Source organism: Scyliorhinus torazame, chromosome 20 (genome assembly GCF_047496885.1).
Source record: "Scyliorhinus torazame isolate Kashiwa2021f chromosome 20, sScyTor2.1, whole genome shotgun sequence".
Taxonomy (NCBI): Eukaryota; Metazoa; Chordata; class Chondrichthyes; order Carcharhiniformes; family Scyliorhinidae; genus Scyliorhinus; species Scyliorhinus torazame.
In genome coordinates, this window is record NC_092726.1 from 102,965,675 (window position 1) to 102,980,589 (window position 14,915).

The 14,915-nt window shown below is 45.7% G+C and overlaps 1 non-coding gene and 1 pseudogene across 1 annotated transcript; both read right to left on the bottom strand.

The window, feature by feature from the left end:
- Positions 1-4,861: 4,861 nt before the first annotated feature.
- On the bottom strand, positions 4,862-5,042 carry LOC140397341 (U2 spliceosomal RNA; annotated as a pseudogene).
- Positions 5,043-6,177: 1,135 nt separating this feature from the next.
- Positions 6,178-6,368, bottom strand: LOC140397825 (U2 spliceosomal RNA). The gene has a single exon (XR_011937252.1). It is a non-coding gene; the product is annotated as a U2 spliceosomal RNA (small nuclear RNA).
- Between the last annotated feature and the right edge of the window lie 8,547 nt (positions 6,369-14,915).

Genomic DNA, 14,915 nt, shown 5'->3' on the forward strand with positions numbered 1-14,915 from the left:
ATATTCTGTCAAAAGCCTTCTCCTGGTCAAGGCAGATGAGGCAGGTGTCCACCCTCCTGTCCTGCACGTAGGCGATCCTATCCCTAAGTAGCGCGAGGCTATCAGAGATCTTCCTGCCGGGTACAGCACAGGTCTGGTCAGGGTGGATCACCGACTCCAGAGCAGACCTGACCCGATTGGCGATGACCTTGGCTAGAATTTTATAATCCACATTCAATAGTGAAATGGGTCGCCAATTTCGAATTTCTTCCCTTTTCCCCTTCTGCTTGTAGATGAGGGTGATGATGCCTTTCCTCATGGACTCTGAGATGCTGCCTTCCAGAAGCATACTCTCGTACACTTCCAGCAGGCCTGGGTCCATCCAGTCCCACAGAGCCGAGTACAACTCCACCGGTAAGCCGTCGCTTCCGGGGGTTTTACTCGTCTCGAAGGACTTGACGGCCTTTGTCAGCTCGTCCAGAGTTAGTGGTTTGTCCAGGTTTTCCAGCTCGCTGTCGCCTATGACCTCCGTGATAGTCGACAGGATGGCCTGGGAAACAGTGCTATCTGTTGGCTTCAGATCATACAGTCCGGCATAAAAGGATTGGCTGATCCTCAGGATGTCAGACTGCGATGACTTTACAGAGCCATCTTCTTCCTTCAGTCTGCTGATCACAGAGGTCTCTGTGCACCTTTTGGAAGATGAAGCGTGATCACTTTTCGTCCTGCACCACGGAGCGGACTCTGGAACGGAAGATAACCTTGGAGGCCTCCGAGGTGTAGAGCGAGGCTTGCTGGCTCTTCACCTCTTGGAGATCCTCCTTGACATCCACCCCCATCGACTGCAGCTGGAGCAAATTCTGCATACTTTTCTGGAGCCTGGACATGACCCCTCGTCCCTCTCTCACCTTTTGAACGCCCTTGAGGATGAAAAACCTTTTGATGTTCCCCTTGATTGCTTCCCACCATAGATGTGGAGACTCAAAGAGGGGTTTCGCTGTTCTCCAACCTTTGTAATCTCTCCTGAGTTCCTCGAGGTTCTCAGGGGTCAGCAGTTTTACATTCAGCTTCCATGTCCCCCTGCCTACCCCCTGGTCTTCCTGCAGGTGGCAGTCGGCCAGTAGGAGGCAGTGGTCAGAGAAGAACACCGGCCTTACATCGGTGGTCCTGACAGTGAAAACTCGGGACACAAAGAAGAAGTCTATCCTGGAGCGGACGGACCCGTCTGGCCGTGACCATGTGTATCTACGCTGCGCTCCGTCTGCAGGGTTGCTGCAGACGTCGAGCAGCTTGGCGGCTTTTACCGTTTCCATCAGGAGTCTGGACGTAGCGTTTAGTTTGATGTCGGCTCTGCCGGATCGTCCAGCCGCATCGATGATGCAGTTGAAGTCACCGCCCAGAATGACCGGCTTGGAGGTGGCCAACAGCAGTGGGAGTTGCTGAAGGACTGCCAGCCGCTCGCCTTTTACGGCCGGGGCGTACACATTAATAAGTCTGAGAGGGGTGCTGTTGTATTTGATGTCTGCTACGAGGAGGCGCCCGGCCACCACCTCCTTAACGTCGGAGATGGTGAAGTTGCCTCCCCGCAGCAGAATACCCAGGCCGGAGGAGCGGCAGTCGTTTCCTCCCGACCCGATGGATGGCCCGTGGGACCACCAGCTCGACCAGCGCCTGTAGTTGCTGAGGTGCGGAATTCCGCACTCCTGCAGGAACAGTAGGTCAGCTTTCACATTTGCTAAATAGTTGAGTGTGGCTACACACCGCAAAGTATCTTTGATGCTTCGCACATTTATGGATGCAATTTTCAAACCCATTATAAAAAGGGAGATTTACCAGTCTCAGAGTCCAGAGTCTATACAGTTGGCTGTTCCAGCTGTTGGATGTTCCCCAGCATGCCGGGGGTGCTCGCAAACTGTTGCACAGTTGCTGGGCTGAGAAAACTGTACTGGTCCGCACTGGTCCCGTGAACCTGATGCAGATGCATTGCGGGGGTGGTGTTGGGGTTGCAGGCCGGTCTTCGCCTGGGCTGTTGCTGCTTGTTACTATCGGGGGTTGGTCTTTGACCTTGTTTTCGATGTCCGGCGTTTGGTGGCCGTTGGTCATATTGCTGTTCCCATGAGCCAGAGGTTGGTTGTCTCGGTGGGTTTTATTTTCTTTTCCGTCTGTGTGTTTGGGGGGTCTGTGCATCCCGTTCCACATTGGTGCTTTGCCTCTTTATTTGAGGCCGATTCTTGTCTTGTTTTCCCTCATTGGAAGAGGTGTCGGCACAAACTCCGCTGGCTGAAAGGTGTCGCTTTTTGCCACTCCCCATCCGGGGGGGGGGGGGGGGGGTTCTTCAGTTTGTTTTTTCGTTTCCTCTTCGTTTGTGCCTGTTCACTGCTTCCCAGGGGTCTTTATACTTCGTCCCATCCTCTTCCATTGAGTGTTCCTCGTCAGATGAGGCTGGGGTTGAGTTGTCCGGTCGTGCTGGGGCCTCTTCTTTTTATTGGGGGCCCTTCTGTTACTTTTCCGCATTCTGTACCGTGGTGTCTTTTTCGGTGTTCTGGTCCGCACTGGCCCCGTGATTTTGATGCAGATGCATTGGGTGGGGGGGGGGAGGTGTAGCCCTGGCGTTCGTCGTGGCATTCAGTAGGTGTTGGGGTTGCAGGCCGGTCTTCACCTGGGTTGTTGCTGCTCGTTGCTATCGGGGGTTGGTCTGTGACCTTGTTTTCTTCCCGGTCGGTGGTCTGGGGGGTCTGTGCCTCCCGTTCCACGTTGGTGCTTTGCCTCTTTATTTGAGGCCGATTCTTGTCCTGTTTTCCCTCATCGGATGAGGTGTCGGCGCTAAGTGCGCCGGCTGAGAGGTGTCGCTTTTTGCCACTACCCCTCGGGGGGTTCTTCAGTTTGTTTTTTTGTTTCCTCTTTCGTTTGTCCCTGTTCACTGTTTCCCAGGGCTCTTTCTTCTTTGTCCCATCCTCTTCCACTTCCATTGAGTATTCCTCATCAGATGGGGCTGGGGTTGGGTTGTCAGGAGGTGCTGGGGCCTCCTCTTTTTGTTGGGGGCCCTTCTGTTGCTTTTCCGCATTCTGTGCCGTGGTGTCTTTTTCGGTGGAGGGTGTATGCACCTCCTCTCTGGTCGCCTTTTTAACTCCGCTGCTGATGATCTGTGCACATGTCGCCCCGCGTTTCGGGCAGGCCCTGTAAAGATGGCCGGCCTCCCCACACAGGTTGCAGCACTTGTCTTCTTTGCAGTCCTTAATCATGTGTCCCTCCTGCCTGCAGTTTTTACAGAAGGTCACACTGCAGTTTGCGGCAACATGCCCCGTTTTGCCACAGGTGTGGCATACTCGTGGCTGTCCCACGTAGTAGAGGTAGCCACGATTTACTCCAATAGCGAAACTGGAGGGGGGATGCAGGATGGTTCCGTTGCTGTCCGTTCTTAGGGTCACCTTGACCTGGTGCTCACTTGTCCAGATGCCGAAGGTGTCTTTCACTTGCACGCTGTCACTTTTCAGCTCAGCGTACCTGGCGAGGAACGTGAGCACATCAGAGACAGGGACGTGGGGGTTGTACGTGTGCAATGTAACAACCCGAATTTGCTGCGCCGGTAGCGTAAACAGAGGCTCCGCAGTCAGGATCGACAGGGGACTCTGGTTACCTTTTTCCTTGAAGACGTTCAAGAATTTGATGCATGCTGCAACGCTCTTGAAGTTGACATCAAAGAAACCATTGTTGGGGAAGTTTTGCAAGCAGAAGATCCCTGTTGCTTTAAACCCACAACACTCGAGCAGCACCCTCTTCACGAAGTGTTTCCGGTCCAAAGGTGACTCTCCCTCCGTTTTCTTCACTGTGACTCGGACAGTGTTTCGCACTCCCCAGCCTGGTGGTCGGGATGCAGCTGCATCCATAGCTCGTGTGAAACTGTATCGGCGTCAGGCCTAAACCAGAGGTTTAGGCCAGCATGTAGATCCACCAATAGCAGCCGAGCTCCAAACGTTTCCTGTTTGACGACTTCAATCCCTCCGAGTTTTTCAATCCACGATCGACATCGAAATCCTCAGTTTTTCTCGATCAAATGAGACTACACTTGATCTGAGCCAAAAGGCCGAGAAGCGATAACCCATATTTTCCGACTATGGCTCTTGTCCTCCTCGTCCACCGACATGCAGGTGCAACTTGCTGCGCTCGACTGTGCTTTGGAACTTTTAGTCTACGGTCACTGTTGGTCAAGAGACCTCCAGCTTGGGCGAGCACGGTGTAGTCTGTGTATGCAGAACCAGTAACACACAACAGGGAGACATCGCCTGGCACGTCTTCCACTGTCATCACCAGAAGAAATGGAGACGCTGTGAAGGCCCAGTGACACCCAACGCAGGGAGTCGAAGAAACCTCCAGTTTTGCCGAACAAAAGGCAATCCGTGCAAGCAGAAAGTACTGGCGGAATCCAACAGGGGCAATGTCTAGTCTCCCTGAGCTCCACCCTGGCGTGTTGGTCGTGGAGTCAGGAGAACGAAAAGAGACGCCGTGAAGGTACACCTACATCCAAATCAGGATGCCGTTCCGTGTGTCGCCACGCTTCCCTGTTGTGCAGGATGAAGGGCTGTGGTAACTGAAGTGAGGAGAAGGCAAGTCGGCATCCTGGGGTGAGGGTGAGTGGCCTGTAAAAAGCAGCAGGAAATCTGTGTGGCAGATCAGCTGAAAACTGAGCCTGGCTACCGCAAGTCCGCGAGTCCATCGGCTCGCAACATTAGTGCTCGAAGCGCCCGCCAGCAGAAAAGCTAGCAATGCTTTGGAGCCTGAAAGGCCTTAAATTGGTCTGGATGAGACAACTGGACAAGAGCGAAAACGGGAAGCCAGGTTTTGCGCTCTTTTCTGCTTTTGTACTTTTTGCTCCCCAAAGCGGGCTGAAGGCACCATTCCTGGAAGCATTGCAAGACCAGGTTGATGCGTGGAGCGGAAGGAGCAAGCCCCTGAACCATCTCCGAGTCCCAAAAATCAATTTAATATTCGGTCCCCAGATAGAGGACATATCAGATATTAAACTGATAAGAAAATGTATATATTTTTTTAATTCAAAAAAACATACTTTATTCATTAAGTTTATCATAAGCATTACAGAACATTTCGAATTGTCTTGACTGTACATTTCCGTCAGAGCTACACACTGCTTTGACTTTCTTCCATTATATTTTGATATTCTTATACACATATCACTCTTTACATTACAATTCCTTCTTAAATATTTACATTGTCATGTTTGTTTTATACATTGGAGTGTTAGCGGCCCAGACCAAGTGGGGTTTGTACTGTTACCCGCCCCTCGGTGTGTATTTGCTGGAAAAACGTTACACAGTGGTCTTTCCCCCTTGGCGGTAGCTGCACCGATAAGAACAAATACTACATTTGATCTGATCCAAAAGGCCGAGAAGCGATAGCCCATATTTTCCGCCTATGGCTCTTGTCCTCCTCGTCCACCGACATTCAGGTGCACCTTGCTGCGCTCGACTGTGCTTTGGAACTTTTAGTCTACGGTCACTGATGGTCAAGAGACCTCCAGCTTGGCCGAGCACGGTGGAGTCTGTGTATGCAGAACCAGTAAAACACAACAGGGAGACATCGTCTGTCACGCCGTCCCCTGTCATCACCAGAAGAAATGGAGATGCTGTGAAGGCCCAGTGACACCCAACGCAGGGAGTCGAAGAAACCTCCAGCTTTGCCGAACAAAGGGCAATCCGTGCAAGCAGCAAGTACTGGCGGAATCCAACAGGGGCAATGTCTAGTCTCACTGAGCTCCACCCTGGCGTGTTGGTCGTGGACTCCGGAGAACGAAAAGAGACACAGTGAAGGTATACCTACATCCAAATCAGGATGCCGTTCAGTCTGTCGCCACACTTCCCTGTTATGCAGGATTAAGGGCTGTGGTAACTGAAGTGAGGAGAAGGCAAGTCGGCATCCTGGAGTGAAAGGGAGTGGCCTGTAAAAAGCAGCAGGAAATCTGTGTGGCATATCAGCTGAAAACGGAGCCTGGCTGCCGCAAGTCTGCGAGTCCATCGGCTCGCAACATTAGTGCACGAAGCGCCCGCCAGCAGAAAAGCTAGCAATGCTTTGAAGCCTGAAAGGCCTTAAATTGGTCAGGATGAGACAACTGGACAAGAGAGAAGAGGGGCAGCCAGGTTTTGCGCCATTTTCTGCATTTGTACTTTTTGCTCCCCAAAGCGGGGTGAAGGCACCATTCCTGGAAGCATTGCAAGACGAGGTTAATGCGTGGAGCGGAAGAAGCAAGCCCCTGAACCATCTCCGAGTCCCAAAAATCAATTTAATATTCGGTCCCCAGATAGAGAACATACCAGGTATTAAACTGATAAGAACAGATACTACACTTGATCTGAACCAAAAGGCCGAGAAGCGATAGCCCATGTTTTCCGGCTAATTCCCGAGTTATCCTTTTACCCTTAATGAGCTGTTAAAACTACTTAGGACGTTCGTTCATTTTACCTGCCTGTATCCTTTCATGTACCGTTTTTGCTCTCCTAATTTCCTTAAGGTCCCAGTCCACATTGCCTCGCTGCGCCGAGGACCCGGGTTCGACCCCGGCCCCAGGTCACTAGCCGCGTGGAGTTTGCACATTCTCCCCAGTTCTGCGTGGGTCTCACCCCACAACTCAAAGATGTGGGAGGTAGGTGGATTAGCCACCATAAATTGGAAAAATAATTGACTACTCTTAATTTTAAGAACTGTGTATTTCATTTTAAAACAGAAAAGAGGCTGTCAGAGACCCCAGAGATTGTCCTACACGGTGAATCTGTGCAGTGCAGAGTCCAGGAGTCTGCAATCCGGTGTCACAGTGGTTTGCACGCTTGCCTCAGAGCGCCAGCAACCCAGGTTCAATTCCAGCCTCGGATGTCTGTCTATGTGGAGTTTGCACTTTCTCTGACACGGTTTCCTCTGGGTGCTCTGTTTTCCTCCCACAGTCCAAATATGTGCAGGTCAGGTGGATTCGCCGTGCTAAATTGCCCTTTAGGTTAGATTGGGTTGCGGGAATGTGGATATGGTGGCGGTCTGGGCTTAAATAGGTTGCTCTTTCTAAGGGCTGGTGCAGACTCGTTGGGCCGAATGACCCGCCTTCCGCACTGTAGGGATTCTATGATTCTATAAAGAATCGTAACCTACATTCGAGCCTGACGTAGGATTCCGAAACAATCCAAGGCGAATGGCACAGACAGATTGGCTTCTGAAGTACAGCTTGGGTCAGTGGGTGTGGACAGTGGTTGGGAAATCAAACACATACATGTTCGGCTGCAGGGCAGGTGCATGTGTCCGTTGGAGCACCAGGTTAGAACGGAACAGCGAAATATTGCTCCAGACTATATCTGGATGTGTTCAGCAGAGTGCACTGGGGACACGCAGATCTCGTACAGCTCAGCTTGAAATGTTTTTATGAACAATAGAGCCAAAAATGACACAGAAAAGTCAGTCCAAAGTATATCTGGACGTAGTGCACTGATGTGTGAACAGAAGTGTGGATAGGAAGGCAGAATTGTCCTTCTGAAGTTCACCAGCTTCTTCAATATAGAACAGTCGGCTGGATAGGATAACAATGATTCTTCCTGAGTATTGCTGGATTTGGAATAGTGGAAAGTCCAGTGGGTTGGAACAGTATCTAAGGTGGGATTTATGCAGTAGAGCAATTAGGGTCAGAGGATCTATCCATTTCTATCTTTAAAAAAAAATCTTAATGACGTTGAAGACGTGTTTAAATTCCCTCTAACCTCCTGCAGCTCCAGAAAGACGAATCCCAGCTTCTACACACAACTGGGCTGCAGGACAGCCACATCCATCGTCACAGGGATGTGTGGGGCGGGCGGGACCATGAGGAACGAGGGCTCACCACTGCGCTATCCTTCTCCCAGTTTTACTGGTGCTTCCAGTCCCATTTTCAGTCTGTCTCACAACTGGCGTGTCCCGTCCATCGATGAACTGTTTCATCCCTGATTTGAGGGCTTTTGGTGAATAACCCCCGGAAGAATGTCTCAAATGCCTCGTAGACATTTTTTGGATCAGCCACTGGATTTGGTCTGCTGCTTCTAATCTGAGCTATTACCCCCGTGGCTGCCTGCTTTCTCAGCTGGTGAACCAGCAGTGGCTGGCTTTATCTCCGTGTTCGTAAAGGGCCTCCCGTGCCTGGCGGAGTTGCTGCACTGCTTCCCTCGTGGAGAGCAGGTCAAAGTCAATTTGTAGCTTTTTCCTCTCCGCCAGGAGTTCTTTGGGCGAGTCCTCAGAGTATCGCCCGTCTACCTCCAGTATGGAGTCTACAACTGTCGCCTAGCCGCCCTCTCTACCTTGTTTCTACGTGCGTTCTAGGCCATGATATCACTCCTGATCACAGCCTTCGCGGCCTCCCAGAACGTGAAGGGCGAGACTTTCCCATTCTAGTTATTAATAATATAGCCATCTGTGGCCTGTGAAATTTTCTTGCACAAAGCCTTATGGGCAAGTCGGGCCATGTCCAACCTCCATGTGGGGGGCGGGGTAGCAGGCATTGAGCAAAAACGCAGTAATCTGGCTGCATATTAATATGGAACCATATTGAAATGGAACAGCATTAATGTGGCTGGATATTAATATGGAACATTATTAGTATGGAGCAGTGTTAATATGGCTGCATATTAACTTGGAACCGTATTAATATGGAATAGTATTAATATGGCTGAATATTAATATGGAACAGTACTAATATGGAATAGTATTAATATGGAACCATATCTTCACAGCTCCAGGATCCCAGATTTTATTCCTAGCTTGGGTCACTCTCTTTGCGGAGCCTGCATGTTCTCCCGGTGTCTGCGTGCATTTCCTGCGGGTGCTCCGGTTTCCTCCCACAAGGCACGAAAGGCGTGCTTGTTAGGTGAATTGGACATTCTGAATTCTCCCTCTGTGTACCCGAACAGGCGCCAGAATGTGGCGACGAAGGGCTTTCCACAGTAACTTCGTTGTTGTGTTAATGTAAGACTACTTATGACAAAGATGATTATTATTAATATGGAATGTGGCTGGATGTTAATATGGAACTGTATTACTATGGAACAGTGCTAATATGGCCGGATATTAATATGGCCAGATATTAATATGGAACAGTACTAATATGGAACAGTATTAACATGGCTGGATATTAATATGGAACAGTAATCATATAGAACAGTATTAATATGGAACACTACTAATATGGAAAAGTTATAATATGAACGAGTATTAATATGGAACAGTGTTTATCTGCTGGACATTAATATGGAACAGTACTCATTTGTAAAGGTCTTAAAATGAAGCAGCACTAATATGGAAGAGTATTAATATGGAAGAGTATTAATATGGAAGAGTATTAATATGGCTGCATTTTAATATGGAACAGAATTAATATGGAACAGTATTAAATTGGAGCAGTATTAATATGACTGGACATTAATATGGCACCGTACTCAAATATAACAGGACTATATGGAAAAGGATTAATGTGGAAGAGTATTAACATGGAACAGTATTAATATGGAGCCGTATTAATATGGCTGCATATTAAAATGGAGCAGAATTAATATGCTGGATAGAAATATGGAACAGTATTAATTTGGCTGGATCCCATTGAGTTTCTGGAAGGGCATATACTGGCCTCGAGAAAAGTGTGTTTTTAGGTCCCCAAAGCAATTCGCTTTACATAAACATGTTTAATGTTTAAAAACATGATTTATTATCGGGCACATTTTAAGTTCGATTACAGTAGGGCACTTTTAATTGGTGTGTTACTGTAATGCTCTGTTTAAATAAGGTCTGTTTGACTGTAGGGCACTGTTTAAATACATTTGATTTACTATAAAGCACTGTTTAAAAACATTTGGTTAACTGTAGAGTGTTGTTTAAATGCATTTGACTAAACGTAGGACACTGTTTAAATGCATTTGATTTACAGTCGGGCCCGTTGAAATGCATTTAATTTACTCGAGGGCACTGTTTAAATACAGTTGCTGGACTGTTGTGCGCTATTTAATTATATTTGATTTACTGCAGTGCACTGTATAAATACTTTGGATTTATTCTGGGGCACTGTTTCTGGATATTTGATTCACTGTAGGGCACTGTTTAAATGCGTTTAGTTTGCTGTAGGAAAAAGAAAGGGAGAAAGAAAGAGATAGAGAGGAATAAGAAAGAGAGAGAGACGAAAATGAACGAGAGAGAGAGAAGAAATCGAAAAGTTGAGAGAAGAAAGTAGAAAGGAAAGAATAGTCCCAGCAGAACAAAGAGAAAGATAAAGGGAGATACAGACCAGGGGACAAAAATAAAGAGAGAGAGTTTGAACTTCAGAAAATGGCCATGGAAAATGACAGTCATTTAAAATTGGTAGACGTAATGGGAAACATACAGTTGGATGATAGTGATGAGGATAGTGAGAAAGAGCTTCAAAGTTGAAGGCTTTGTTGAAATTTATTTAAATATGTCCAAGCATTGCCAAGGTTTGACGAGAAGGAGGTAGAAGCCTTTTTCATTTAATTTGAGAAGGTGGCTAAACAAATAAAAAGGCCACAGAACATGTGGGTATTACTGATTCAAACAAAGCTGGAAGGTAGAGCTAGGGAAGTGTTTGCATCACTACCGGAGGAGGTGTCTGGGACGTATGAGGAGGTGACCAAATCCATCTTAGGTGCATATGAACTCGTGCATGAAGGTCACTGACAAAGGTTTAGAAATTTAAAGAAAGAATTTGGTCATACATACATGGGGTTTGAAAGGCTCAAACAAATTAATTTTGATAGGTGGATAAGGGATTGAAAATAGACCAAACGTATGAAGCTCTCAGAGAAATTATACTTTTGGAGGAGTTTAAAATTGAATTCCTGATGCAGTAAGCACTCATGTGCAAGAACAGAGGGTTAAAATTGCGAGATTAGCAGCAAAATGGCAGATGATTATGAATTAGTTCATAAATCAAAGCTTGGTTGCCGACATCAGTTTCAGCCTGTGAGGGATGGAAACTGGGGACATGAGAAATACTCAAGTGGTAAAAGTAAAGGTGATGTGATGGGATATAATAAGGACAGTGCACCTCAGAGTAAAAATCCAGGAGGGTGGAAGAGACATGAAAATGTTCAAATGTTTTCACTGTCATAAACTAGGCCATGTAAAGTCACAGTGTTGGTGCTTGAAGAAAAGCGCTGTGAAGGCTGATGTGGTAAAACAGGATAAGACAGTCGGGGTAGTTAAAGTGGTAAAGGAAAGCCCAGAAGAAGCGAAGGAGGTGCAAAAGATTGTACACCTGATCAAGAGGTGATTGATGAAATGGTGCCAGATCTCTTTCAAGAATTTACTTGTGTTGGCAAAGGTTACTCATGTGTATCATGAGGAGCAGGTAAAGAAGTCACAATTTTAAGAGATACGGGAGCTAGTCAATCTTTAATGGTAGGAGATGAGGAGTTATGTAGTTTGGGAAGAATGCTGCCAGAAAAGGTGGTAATATGTGGAATTCAGGGTGAGAGGAGTAGTGTTCAATTATATAAGGTAAGGTTGGTAAGTCCAGTGAAGAGTGGTGAGGTGGTAGTAGGAGTAATAGAGAAACTCTCTTGTCCAGGAATACAGTTTATCTTGGGTAATGATATAGCTGAATCGCAGGTGGGAGTGATGCCCACGGTGGTTGATAATCCAGTGGGAAATCAGACAACTGAAATGTTGAAGGATTTTTCCGGATTCTGTAGTTACAAGGTCGCAAAGTCACAGCTTAAAACAGGAGGGGAATTCAGAGAGTGAAGATGAAGTTGAAGTGCAATTATCAGAACCGATTTTTGATCAGATGGGTGACAAAGAAAAAGATCAGGTGGAGGATGAGGCGGATATTTTTAGTTCAGGAAAATTGGCAGAGTTACAACAGAAAGATATAGAAATAAAACGGATGTATCAGAAACATACACGGAAGAGTGTATAACAGAGTGTTATTACCGTAAAAGTAATGGCATGATGAGAAAATGGAGACCTTTATATATGCAGGCGGATGAAAAGTGGGCAGAAGTTCATCAAGTCGTATTGCCGTTGGGTATGGAATGGAGATGTTGCGAGTTTCACATGAGGTACCAGCGGGAGGTCATTTGGGAATAAAGAAAACTTGAGCTAAAATACAAAATGAATTTTATTGGCCTGTACGCCAGAAAGATGTAATTAAATGTTGTCAGTCATGTCACACATGTCAGGTGACAGGGAAACCTCAAGCAATGATAAAACCAGCGCCCTTAATACCCGTTGCAACATTTGAGGAACCTTTTACAAGAGTCCTAATTGATTGCGTAGGGCAACTTCCTAAAACAAAAAGTTGGAATCAATATCTTTTGACGATAATGGAGGTGTCTACTAGGTTTCCGGAGGCCATTCCAGTATCATTACAACTAAAAAGATTCTGGAAGAATTACTTAAATTATTTACTAGCAATAGATGAGCCACAGAAATACAACCGGATCAAGGATCAAATTTTACCTCCTGATTATTCAAAGAAGTTATGGATAGTTTAGGAATGAAACAATTTAAATCAACTGCGTACCACCCAGAATCGCAGGGAGTTTTAGAAAGGTGGCGTCAGAAATTAAAGACAATGTTGAGGGCTTAGTGTCACGATTATTGAGAGGATTGTGATAAAGAAAGTCCATTCGTACTGTTTGCAATTATGGCTGCACCTAATGAGTCAACCAAATTTAGTCCTTTTGAACTAATTTTTCGTCATGAGGCAAGAGGACCACTTAAATTGATTAAGGAAAAATTGGTGAAATCAGAAATTACATAATTGGATTACGTGTCAAATTTTAGGGAACGATTAAATAGAGCAGGTCAATTGGCGAGACAACATTTAAAAGTTGCGCAAAATGCGATGAAACGGGTAGCGGACAAGAAATCCAAAGTTCGTAGTTTTGCCTGTGGAGATCAAGCTTCAGTATTGTTCCAAGTGGGAGGTGAACTTTTAAAAGATAGGTTTTGTGGACCATATCAGATTGAAAGGAAATTAAGTGAAATGAATTACGTGGTAACAACACCAGATAAAAGGAAGACTCACCGAGTGTGTCATGCGAATATGCTTAAAAGGTGCTTGGAAAGGGAAGGAGAGAAAAAGGTTTTAATGATTCTAACTCAAAATGACCAACCAAATCCAGATGGCTGTGAATTTGACATACCTCAAATTAAATTGGAAAACGGGGCTGTTCTTAAAAATTTGGATAAATTGTAGAGTTACCTTCCAGAGGAAAAACAGACTGACCTCAAAGTTATCACATGGGCAAGTTTGTGGACATAAATTGGGAAATACTAAAATGGCTATACATGATGTAGATGTGGGAAATGCTGTTCCAATCAAACGACATCCATATAGACGTAATCCTTTAAAATTGGCTCGGGTTAACAAAGAGATTGAGATTATGCTTTAAAATGGCATAATTGAAGCGGGTTGCAGCCAATGGAGCTCGCCCATATTGATGATACCAATACCAGACGGTACCCAACAGCTGTGTGTGGACAATAGAAAGGTTGATGCAGTTACAAGAACGGGCACTTACCCTATCCCACGTTTGGCGAATTGAATTGGGAAAGTGGGACAATCAGCTTTTATTTCCAAACTGGATTTACTTAAGGGTTACGGGCAGGTGTCTTTATCCGAAAGGGCGAAGGAGATTTCAGCTTTTGTGACTCCAGATGGTGTATAACAATTCAAAGTTATGCCATTTGGCATGAAAAACGCCCCAGCCACATTTAAATGGTTAACTAACAAAGTTGTTTTAGGATTACCCAATTGTGTGGTATACATCGACGATCTGACAATTTTCAGCCAGACATGAAAAGAACAGTTGAAACGTCTGATGGAATTATTCCATCGACTTCAGGAGGCGGGTTTGGTGATAAACCTAGCCAAAAGTGAATTTGGAAAAACCCAAGTCACTTTCATTGAGAAGTTTCCGATACCCTCACACATAGGGAAATAATGTGATTTCTTGGCATGAGTGAATTCCATCGAACATTTAAGTAAAATGTCATGTTGAAAGTGACTGTCAATCGAGAAGGGCTTCAGTTGAAGGAAGAAGAACAAAAATGGACTATATTATTATCCCTGTTAGCGTTGTTTTTAGAAACGCAAAAGTGTGTTTACTTCGTGCATTTCTTAAAGGATAGTGACAAGGTGAAAAATGAAACCATCTTGAAGTTGATGGTTTATTTTTTTTCTTGGGCGGATGTGTCATGTGAGAGTACCTTTAAGAAATGGGTGTTTAAGAAATGTACCTTTAAGAAACGAGTGTTTATCAGTGACGTCAGCGTATGGGTGGTGCTGGGCTGTCTGGCAGCTTTTTACTTTCGTTTTAGGCTGTTTGCTGCAGGGTGTGTTTTAGTTTCAGTGTTGGAACTGAAGCCAGACAGAGCCGGTGTACTCTTGATCTCGCTGCCATGATGCGTCTATCTCTTGATCATTTGGTGAAGTCAGAATTATAAACGTTTTCAGGAGTGACGTTAACCAGATGTGCTTCTGTTAAAGGTTCTGTTTTTTGTAAGTCTTCTGGATGTTAAAAGGACAGCGTTAGCATTACTTGGTGTTGTATTCTTTGGGGGTTGTAGTTGAATTAATGGTTGCTAAGATGTTCACTATATGTTTTAAAAAGGTTAACTTAAATTCATAGAATAAACATCGATTTGTTTTTTTAAATATATTTTCCATTTCTGCTGTACCACCCCTGTAGAGTGGGCCGTGTGCTCCCCATACCACAGTCTATTAAAAGTTCTGGGTCAGGTGGGTCAGGTGAACTCCATGATACACTTTGGGAGTCTCTAAACCCTGGCCCATAACAAATAAGATTGATGTACGGTAGGGCACAATTTAAGTGCATTTGGTTATTGTCGGACACTGTTTAAATGCGATTGATGTACAGTAGGGCAGTGATTAAATGCATTTGGTT